The sequence below is a fragment of the Thalassophryne amazonica genome, chromosome 22 (assembly GCF_902500255.1).
Source record: "Thalassophryne amazonica chromosome 22, fThaAma1.1, whole genome shotgun sequence".
NCBI classification, from domain to species: domain Eukaryota; kingdom Metazoa; phylum Chordata; class Actinopteri; order Batrachoidiformes; family Batrachoididae; genus Thalassophryne; species Thalassophryne amazonica.
The window spans coordinates 31,290,488-31,302,115 of NC_047124.1; the positions used below are offsets into that span (position 1 = coordinate 31,290,488).

Below are 11,628 nucleotides of genomic sequence, written 5' to 3' on the forward strand. Positions count from 1 at the left end.
GGCCATAAATTAACAGCGAGAGGAAAAGGGGAGAAATTGGCCCAGTCACTCACATGCAACTCCGTTTGGTCAATGAGGCCTGTGTGTGTGCACGTGTGTGGTGTGTGTGCGCACATGCACACGAAGGGTGACTGTTAAGCAGGAGAATCCAGGGGTCTGCGATCGATGTGCCGCAGTCAAAGCTCGCTCCCCAGTTACTCTTCCTACCCTTCCGAAGGTCAGGTAGGCGTTCACGTATGCAGCAAGCACCGGGCACGCACACGTGCACTCACACACGGCTCAGAGTGGAGCAGCTTCTGAATGCTACGCAAAATATATGACGGTCGGGTCCATAAGTATTTGGACAGTCACGATTGCTGTACAAGATGTGTTTGTGGTGTCGACGCTTCAAACTTTCACAAAAATAACGCATGAGACACAGAACTGAAGATAACTAGTTGTCACCTTATGTTGCTGGTTAGCATCCAAGACTCACAACCACACAGTCAGACGGGTAGCACCAGGACCCTAAAGACTTGAACCTATGTTCTCCTACAAATACAGCAGCAGCATCACCAAACACTTCTGTCCAGCAACCTCATGATTCCATAAGATGGAATCAAAGTGTCTCTCAATCTCAGACATGGATGTCCCTCCTGAGAATCACAAACCCAAACACTCTAATTACTCCCACAGCTTCTCAATTGCTTCATGTGGGGTGTCCACTGAAGATCTGGAGAAGATGGTTCTCAAAACTTGAAAGACTGTGGAAGAAGACAACTAGTGAGGGAAGCCACAGAGTCTCCCAGGAGACCTCTTTAGGAGATATCAGGCGTGTCATTGGGAAATTTTAAAATAAGTGAATCCAGAGGGCGGCGCAGTGGATTAGTGGTTAGCACTGTTGTCTCACAGCAAGAACGTCACAGGATCGCTTCCCATCTGGTTCATCCTGTGGGAGTTTGTATGTTCTTCCTGCGTCTGTGTGAGTTCCCTCCAGGTGAAGGGAGAGCAGCAACATTTCCCACAACACTGTAACATATTTCTTTTATGCTAGCTTGCACAATTCCTCACAGTCACATGGAAAATAATTACAACTTTCCACACGATGGGATTTGCAGTGATTGTTTTGCTGGATACTGCAGGTCTGGCTCCTCAGTAGGACAGAATTGAAGCTATTGTGAAAGCCTTCATTTTAACCCAAACAACTGTTTGTGTGGAACCCGCCATGCAGCTCTCAAACATTCGCTCGTCAGGCCACATGGAAATGAGCGTCAAAATTGATACTTCAGTATGTGGAATTTTGCAGATCTGCAGCTAAAAACATGTCTGATATACAGACGGCTGTGGTGGCACAAATTCTGCAGAGACCAACTTTTGTTTGTTGCATCTCTGAACCCCCTATACAGGACACCGGTCCACTGCAGGTTACGTCCCCTGCCAAGGCCAGTCCCAATTTACAGCTGGATGGACGTGGACAAAAGTGTCTTGTCCAAGAACCCAGACAGATATCGTGGTCTCTGTTGGTGTATAGAGGCAAAAGACAAAAACGGTGCCACCACCCACATACTGAGGAACCTTATTAAATATATACATTTTTTTAAATCATTCATTCACACATTCACCGTTCAATGACTCACTTGTAGATGGGCCTCAATATCTTTTTTAAAAATCTACATTAATCAAATTTAACATATTTTCAATACATAATTCAGAAACAAACACAGAATTTCTGTGATAAGACTTTTCTGCCCTGATTGTGCTGAATTTTTCCCAAATGTGAAGACCTCCACAAAAGCAGGTGGCGCTATTCTGAAGGTTGAATTATTCTGCACGTTTGTGGAAAAACTCCTCTGTACTCACAGCATAAAAAAACGTGAAAGTCACATTTCTCTGTGTAGAATATCTTGTCTTTGTAAAACATGCTGTACCTGTTTCTCAAATGCAAGGCAGTATGAGTCGGGTTTTTTTTTTTTTTTGTTACTAGTTTGGGAGGTCCTGCGACTTATACTCAGGTCCGACTTAGATACTGGAAATCACACATTCATTATTCATAATAATAGTTATAACGTCTATTTATAGAGGACTTTCCCATGAATTAAATCAATACACAAAATAAACTCAAATGATAAAAGAACAAATGGTAAATACGGAATAAATTTGCACCTTTTACCACACACAGCACAACAGGCAGAGAGTGAAAAGGGATCACAGTGACTGTAAAACAGTGTGTGCATTTTTTAAATGGACTCCTGATAACCTGATGAAACGCTGCAGTGGGGTGCGCATCACGGTGGTCCAGTCAACAAAACAAACAGTCAGAGCCGCCGTGCATCATCAGTGACGGCGACTCTTATGACCTGCACGTGTATGTGTGTGACACACAGCACTGAAGCCTGGAGATTATACATATGGGAGCGTGTGTGTGAGACGGGCTGAAATAATTTACTGTATGGATCGGCTTACTGGCTAATTAACTGTCTTCTTGAGTAAAGCTCTCGACAGCGTGAGCGTGGGACGACACTGAAGCGCACAATCACAGAACAGCTGCACTACTTAGACTTATTATAATACGACTCTCGAGTCAAGGACACGCAGCAGATACACCTCAGGCTGGGCGGAGAAAGATACACTCAACTCCAACACACGCACAAAAATGAACAGACAAAACAAACCTGATACAGCTGCCGTAGGCTCTGTCTAAAGTCTTCTGTCAGAAAACTGAACCATTATTGCAAAAACGCAAAGAAAAAAAAAAAACATCTTTAATATCTACTCATGTCAGTAACTTTTACAGTGCTAAAATTCTAGAAACAGGTGAAGAGGTAAGTTAATAATTTAGCAGCTCATAGTTTATACTCCGTGTTGCCAGAGTTACTTTGAAAAGGTAATCAAATAGGAACTTAGTCACTTTACTGATTATTCAATTTCAAAAGTAACTAAGTTAGATGACTAGTTACTTTATTACTTACTTTCAGCAGCTGTCGACAACACCCCTCTGCCACCTCAACATGAAAATAACCCATTTTGCCAATACTCACTTTATAGTCGCTCTTTCTTGACTTCAATGAACAGAAATATTTGTTTTAGAAAACTTCAAATAAAGACATCTTTCTTTACATCATATTTAACTGGTGACGGCACTGTAACGGTAAAACTTGCCATTTCTAACCTACATTGTTTATAAATGTAACTATTAAAGTGATTCTAACATTTTTCTAATATTTAAAATCTCTAAACATTTTAGTTGTTGAAAGTAGTATTATTATAAGTAGTATTAATAGTAATAGTTGCAGCAGTAAAAAAAAGGCTTCAAAAATGGAACTTTAATCCAGGGGTGTTGTGGGGGCCGTGACCCTGCCCCGGCCCACGCCCCCTTTCCATCTGGATTCGCCCCTGCTTTGGCATTTGAGCAGGAAAAATGGATAACGTTTGCAGAAAACACGACCAGACTGGCAGGTAAGAAATTTTTTATCAGTGTTTTTAACATTATTTTGTCCTCAGAGAGTTTTGGTGCATTTGGGTGGAAAAAAGTGTTAGTTGTTAATGCGTCACGTATCAGCTGTTTTTAGCGAGGAGACACAGTGCAACTTAGAGTGTTAAATAAAGGTAACAAAGAGCGTAAAAATGTCTTTGTAGAGGTCACTGCAGGTGTGCTGTCGTCACCACTCTTTGAGAGGCGACAACCATTTTTTTCAACTCTGAGGCTGCAGAAAACCGCAGAGGAAAAGCTCGCAGCTCGCTGAAAGTGGGCAGTTCAGTTGAACCTCGACCCCCTGCCCACGGGCCCACATTTGGCTGCGCTGGGTTGAACCGGAGGGACGTGTCCGCCACTGGACTGTCAGACTGGGCTTAAAGCTAGCCATCAGGCTATGGAGGGCTTACTGGGGTTGTTATGACAGCCCCGGAACCTGCCGACATGGGTCAATGAACACCTCACAGCTGCGCCGTGTTTGTGAGCTTTGTCTGTCTGGACACTTTAAACGTTGGCGTTCTAATACGACAGCTCAGGCAACACAAACTCTGGCGCGAAACAAACGTGTCGGTAGTTTGAGGTGAGTGAGCTCAGATGCATCAGCGCCAACGGTTAATGGTCACATCCTGCAGTGGTCCTCAGAACTCCATCTCAGGGACCAGTACCACACATGTACAATCTAACCCACTTAAAAAAAAAAAAAAAAAAACAGAAGCCCCTAGAGTTTCTGTGACTCCAATACACCGACACATTCACCCTGACTAGTTTTCACTCCGATTTGTCCTAAAAGTGGTGCACATACAGAGATGAGTTCTAGAACAGTCCTGCAAATTTGTTCTATCATTCTTTTTCCAGGTCATGGTAGCAGCAGAGCTAGCAGCTCATCCCACACTTCCCTATCCTTCACCAGATTTGTCAAATGTTAATTACTGGTGCCAAGGTCGTAGTTGTGTCTTTATTGGCCTGCTCCTCCCAGATCCTCCTGCTGATTTCTACCAACCTTGGTATGTCAACAGAGGTTGACCCTTAAAGACGACATCTGGGCCAAAATCAAAGAATCTGAATTTAACCCAATTTAGACTAAATGAGCACATGGCCTGGTGGATTTCAAACCTGCACTGGCAAGGTCAATCCTTTGAATGAAGGTCAAGATAATTAGCCCTATTACCAGATTTAACCAGAAGGCACTCAGAGAGCACATATCCCCGCCAAGGCTGCATAGACCCCACCACCAAAATACCCATCCACTTGGATTTAGCTTCAAACATGCAGCCACATCTCATCAGATTTAATCTTTAAGCTCATAAAGTTTCATATTGATCCATTCATGACGTGTGAGTTACACGTAGCGACATCACTGCAATTCTTCCTGATCCAGAGTATGTTCTGGATCAACTCCGTACAGTACGAGTACGCTAGCCACAGCGGAAAGAAAAAAAAAAAACTATATTAGCTTATCTGATCTACAGAAGCACAAAGCAAAAGAAAAAAGCTAATTATTTTGATACAAGACAACACACAACTCATGCTTTTTGTGTAATGTTATAATATCATTTTATTATTGTAATTTATTCTTCTATTACTGAAGTTTATTTGTGTAGTGCTGCCTGTCGTAATAATAACATCAATAGTAACAACTTTTTCAGTGTACAAGTCGCACTGGTGTCTAAAAAACAAAAACGTTGGGAAATATGGCCATCGTCATCACACTTTTTTTTTTTTTTTAACTAAAAGTGAGAACTGTCAGAATTGCTCCTTTAAACCAACCAACCTTTGTTGGGGTTAAAGTTCAGCTGAGCTGAGGTGCTGAGCGAGAGTTTAATCTTCACATATTACACAGTTTATTGCTTCTGGAGTTTTATTTAAGGTTACTGGCTAAATCTGATACCAAGCAAGATAAGTGTGGGCAGTTGCTAAGCAACACTGACGAACCCCAACTTTTTCTTTGTTTTAGTTTGGAACTATTACATCTTCTGTGTTCTTTAAAAGACAAACAACTCACCCACAAACTCATGTTTATCTGACGTCTGTAAGAAATCAGCGCACGGGACAATCGAGGGACGTTGAATGGATGCAAATAAAACACACATACACGTGTGCACAGGAAATGCACTTGGACTTCCAGAACAGGACCAAACTCCAGAATTACGTCTGAGCAGATGCGTGTGTATTTATGTGTGAATGTGTGTGTTGATCCAGAAGCTGATCTGTTTTCCAAACCAGCTGCAGACTGCCCAACCCACACACAACAACATACACGCCACTCAGCTCAGTGCAATCATGGGTTTAGCCACAGGGTGGCACTGTCCCTCCACCCGTCATCACAGTTTGAGAGAGAAAGAGAATGCGCCATCAGGAGTTCTGCAGTGCTGGTGATCGGGCCCCTCCTTAGTTTTAACTCTAATCAATGTTTATGACTCTGTCCTTGCTCAGGTCTCTTTTTCCTCTGCAAGTACACAGACACGGGGGGGGGGAACACCATATAACACAGAAGGGTGTCCACACGTAAGAGCATAAACATCCGTGTGAACATCAGCAGCTGCAGCAGCGTTCCTGCTGTGATCGACTCCTTTGCTCAGGTTTTATCTTCTGATTGTGGAGACGGCAGCAGAAGCCTCCTCTTGCTCGCTTTCTTCTCCCCCTTTACCGGTTTTCTTTTCAGTGCTGGTTGTTGTAGGTCAAAGTAGAATACTTGTACATGTCAAAAGTAATACTGTGTGTATCTTAAAATATGACTGACTGAAAGGTGAAGAGCCATGTTTTAACAGGTTGAGACGTCTTCCTGAAATCTGACCATAACCTCTAAGAAAGCAGCTGATTATAAATAGTTGGAGATGTTGCGTTTGTGGGTACAAGATATGAGAAAATCTCTGAAGGATTTTTAAAAGGTCAAGGTCCAAACTGAAATATGTATTTTAATTACTATATATGTGTTGTGTACTAAGAGATAACTATATGTGTGTATGTGTGTCCCTCTCCTGTCCAAATGGCACCTTGAAATTGAGCCAATTTGCCACACATAGTATACAAATAATGAATGTTATGAGTTCAATGGTACGAATATTTGATGAGGTGAAAGCTGGAACAAACCATTCAACGAGGAAGCACAGTGGCTTTGTTTTGTGTGTGCGTGCGAGTTGTGTGTGATCACCTGTGCGCACGAACATGCACGTGCACAATCACGTGTGCATGTGCAATCGTGTGTGTGCAGAGTGCAATGGTACCAAACATATGGAACCAAATTTGCACTCTAAATGCAATGTAACACAAATGGGATGAATTAATCCAAGTCATGTGACATACAAAGCACCAATCAAATGACAAGGATCCACTCAGGCGTTATATAAACTTTGACATTTAGGGAGTAACACAGGCTATTGAGCACTGTAGTAGTAGTAGTAGTAGTAGTTGTAGTAGTTAAGGGGAGACAATTTTGTGTTGCATCGTCATCAGCATGTGCGCTCAAAGTTTGATGTCATACTATTCTATTCTCTTCTTTCCCTGTGAACATTTTATCTCTTCATTTTTGCAAATAACAGTAGCAGAGTAGTAGTAGCAGTAGTAGTAATAGCTGTCCTATTTTTGAGGCAGCTTTAGTCATCCCCTAATAGGTCTCTGGAAACCAGGATAGGTGGAAGGTGACTATTTCAGGGGGGTTTTTACACACACGCGCACACATGCACGCACGCACAGCTGACTCCTCACAATGCATGGAGGTTTCCACCCAAAGTCCAGCACCTTGAGGCTCTATGAGCAGTGGAAGGAGGGAGGGTGAGGTTTAGTCAGAGCCACAATCCAGGATGAGACGAGGAGCATCCATGAATATGTCAGAAACATGGCTCCTAAGATCAGCTGCTATAAGAAATCCTCAAAACAGCTATAGGCAGATGGTAAGGTACAGGAGGAGGAGAAATCACAGAAGACCAAAACCCCTCCATGGGCTCAACAGAGAGGAAGTGGCTGACATCAAGAAGACATACCAGTGTCTATAAAGGCCGACCTAAAGGACAGCACAGAGGGTTACAAACCCTAAGCACCAGATCCATAGAGGCAGGAGTCTACTACAGGCAACAGGACCAAAGTTGCAGACTGTGCAAATGTGCCCCAGAGACAGTCCAACACATAGCAGCAAGGTGCAAAATGCAAGCTGGCAGAGTGTACACTGAGAGGCACAACCAAGTGTTGGGAATCATGTACAGGACCATCCTGTGCTACATATGGATTAGAAGTCCCCAAATTCTGATGGGAGCCACCACCAAAAGTGGTTGAGAACGACAGGGCTAAGGTCCTATGGAACTTCAAACTCTAGACAGACGAGCAGCTGATGGCCAACCAACCAGACATAGTGGTGGATGACAACGTGGTTGACAAGAAAACTGCAGTTGTGTTCGATATGGCAATTCCAGGTGACAGCAACATTAAAAAAAAATAGTTAAGTACCAAGGACTGAAGGAGAAACTGGAGCAGATGTGGAAGGTAAAGTACAAAGTGGTCCCAGTGCTAATAGGAGCACGAGGAGCTGAAGAGTGGCTCCAGCAAATTCCAGGCACAACACCAGAGGTCTCTGTCCAGAAGAGAGCAGTCCTAGGAACAGCTAAGATACTGCACCAAACCCTCAAACTCCCAGGTCTCTGATAGAGGACCCTACCATAAGGAACACACATACCACCCTCCCCAGAGGGTGTGTGTGTGTGTGTGTGTGTATATATATATATATATATATATATATATAGATTAATATATATAAACTGCCTACATTAATGGAACCGAGTATCATCAAGCTTCCACTCCTGCTAATAAACAAATTAAATAATACCAGAATTTCACTCACCAAAATACTACAGCACAGACTTCTGAGATGCTCCAGTTAACAGTTAACCACATAGCAAACCATATTACCTCAGACATTTGTATTAAAATGCTCAGAAAGACACAATACACAATACAGCACAGCTAGCAGCCACTACTAGCAGGGCCCTGCAGTTTGGACATCTCTTACAGATGCTATTCACAGTGACCACACCCCTAAATGTACATAACTTTATGGCTTACAATAGTGCTAATTGATGAGCTATCACAAAACTCACCCCTGTAAAGCTGTGTACGAATGGGAAAACTGGTTAGAGTTTTTTGTACCAGGATGCAAACATGTTTTGCTTATGCTGCAAAGTTGGGTATTTAACATGGCTTCTATGGGGATTGAGTTCCTTTTGGAGCAGCTTCAAGTGGGCATTGAAAGAACTGCAGGATTTGGCAGTTTGGCTTCATTTTACAGCACCAGCAGTGGGGGCGTTGATGGCCACACAAAGCCACAACTACCTGTACTCATATTATGCTTTCTTTTTAAGGTCATGTGATCAACATTCGCTAATAGGTGGACGATGGAATAATAAGTAAGTCCCTTCAGCTGGGCTTTGTGTCACCACAGCAGATCCAGGGTGGAATCCACATCTTGATCGGGCATACCATGTTTATGTCGGGTTGCCCTTCCTAACGCAAATCCATGTTACATAGAGAATGGGCAGGGTGGGGATTTGAACCAGTACCCTTCCGCACTTAAGTACCTTAACACCATCCACTGCTGGTACAGAGCATATTGTGTATATATTAAGGATGCAACGATGCAGCCCAGCATTTGATATGATGGATTCTGAGTCAATGATATGATTTGTTTTTTTTACAGAATGAGCCCAGATAAATATGAATGAAAAATATTACTTTAGCTCTATAAATTGTGCAAAACAACATGTGTCTTCTTCTTAAAAGTGTAACTGCAATTAGATTTATCTTAAACAACAAAAAATTAAAAACTGGATTTCTAAAAGAAATCCCAAATCAAAATAACTAAAACATATACTGGCACACAGCTGACTTAAGAAATAAAATAAATGCATGCACGTCACCATTAGCCACTTTATTTCCTCTCCCCTTTGCCAACGCACCTTTACAGGCTCTGTGAGCAGCTGCAAAACAGACATGATGAGAAACCCTTTTTATTTACATTTAAAATGCTACCTGATTTGGCAGTAAGACGGGTCGGGTATATCACATGCGCAATCCATCAGAAATAGACTTGGTTGTGGTTTGAAGCAAAGGAGAGTAAATGTTTTTGTAAGACTTGTACAGCACTGATTGTGTGACAGTGAGCGATAACAGATGCTGGCTGCTTCCTCCGCAAACACAGCGCATATGAAAACAACGCATACTCTAGTTCAATGAATCCAGACCGATCAATCAAAAAAATGTCTCAATTCTGTTTCGTTTCAATCAGCGCTGGACATTCGTAATTTCAACTTAAGACGTGACGCGATAGGCTGTTAGATCTATCCATGTAGAGTAAAACACACAGCTTATCACTGACATAGACATAATTTGATCGCGATCCCAGTTGGGGATTGTTTAATAGCCCAGCGCTCTCTCAAAGTAAAGATGGTTTGCTTGGAGAAAGGAAACCATATGACATTTACCTCTGTGTAACTTCCACTGTGTTTTGTAGGCTTGTGCATGTTTGGGATTGTGTGCACAGGGGTTGGTGGGTCTCGAGGCTGGACACAAGCCAATACAAAGCTATGAATGTGTAAACACTGTGCTCTGCAATTCCCAATCAACACCTCCGTGACACCCACACCTTGTAATCAGAGTCGGAGAAAGACCAAAAAACCATCACTGGCATTTCTCCGTAATCAAAGCTGACAGAGAGCTGGAATAACACACTAATCAAAGGTCCTTCACATCCAGATCCTTTCACTGCACTCGTTCCCTTTCCCCGAGAGAAACCTGGTTTGCAGTTAGAGCAAAAACATCCAGACACCAACACATGATGGACAGATGTCAACTGAAACGCACGCCAAAGACTGTTTCAAGAAACTAATGAAGCATCAGGTAACGTTGATGAGTCTGAAAAGTGCACTTTGGGAGCAGGTGCCGATAAAATAAAATGCAAGACGCAAAACGTAACACCACAACTCATTAGACCCAAATGTCTCATCTTGCAACATAAAATTGTCTTCAAGTGTCCTTGGCTCCACTCCCTTTTATTGATCCACCCTAAAATTTATTCAAATTTATTCAAAGTTGAAAAGGGGAAAAAAAAACTTTGATCCTGTTTGAGTGTCATTCATTCAACTCAATTTATCAATTTAAATAAAGCCAAATCATAACATAAGATGCTACATTAAGCAAGTTCCAATGAGTAAGCATAGTGGTGACAGGGGTCAGGAAAAGTCCCTCTGTTTTTTTGTTTCAAGGAAGAAGCCACAAGGAGACCAGACTCAGTAGGGTGACCATCTGCTTTGGCCATAATTGGACTACTGGTACTGATGGTTAGATTATAGTTAAGTGTAATTCAATGTTTTAGCAAGGTTTACAAAAAAAATAATAGTTCATCTTGCTTACAACCCAACAAATAAATGTGGGTTCAACCCTTGCCTTCGTGGAGGAGGTAAATGTTCACAAACTTGTGTAGGTCTTCAAACACGTGATCACACCCTATACTTTGTGTCTGTGGAATTTCACTTTCAATGTGAATTTTCTCAGCATGATAAAGCAGGAACATAAAAGAACGGACACAAACACAAATACAATCATTTTTGTTGATTGTAGGTTTTGGTGTCTACTAGGCAGATGTGTTTTACAAAAACATAACGGGCTCTAGCTTGATGATCTTTAGCATGAATATCAGTGGAAGAGCATTAGAGGTCTGTCCAACTCTACTTTGCTATGCTAACATACGTAATGTAAGCGTAAATTAAGGCGCAGGGTGCAAAGATGTCTGATTTAGTCACTTTAGTAATTACTGGTGTTTGGGTTACAACCAGTGGTAGATACAATTCAGCTAATAAGCTAACAGCTAATTAGCAACAGTAATTTTAAGCTGGCAGACTAGAATTTCTGCTAATTTTGAAAACCATTAGTAGACCAATTATCTTCCACTACGTGCACCAATGTTAAGTCAGCTAACAAGAAGACGGAGAAGCAGAAGGTCAAGCCAGAGTTAATGCATTCATAAGATTAGTGAAATTATTTTCCTTGTGTATTTTTATTTGTTAATATTTAATCTTCATTTAACACTTTTTGGACTGTGAATGAACTGTGTTGAATGGAAACAAGCAATTAGTTTCATTTGATCTTGATTATCATTTTATCTCAGCATGCTAAACCTTTTTACAGCTCCACCG

The 11,628-nt window shown here is 41.9% G+C and overlaps 1 protein-coding gene across 1 annotated transcript in view; it reads right to left on the reverse strand.

Moving 5' to 3' along the window:
* The window catches only part of exoc4 (exocyst complex component 4), a 318,954-nt gene that overhangs the window by 46,369 nt on the left and 260,957 nt on the right, over window positions 1-11,628 (reverse strand).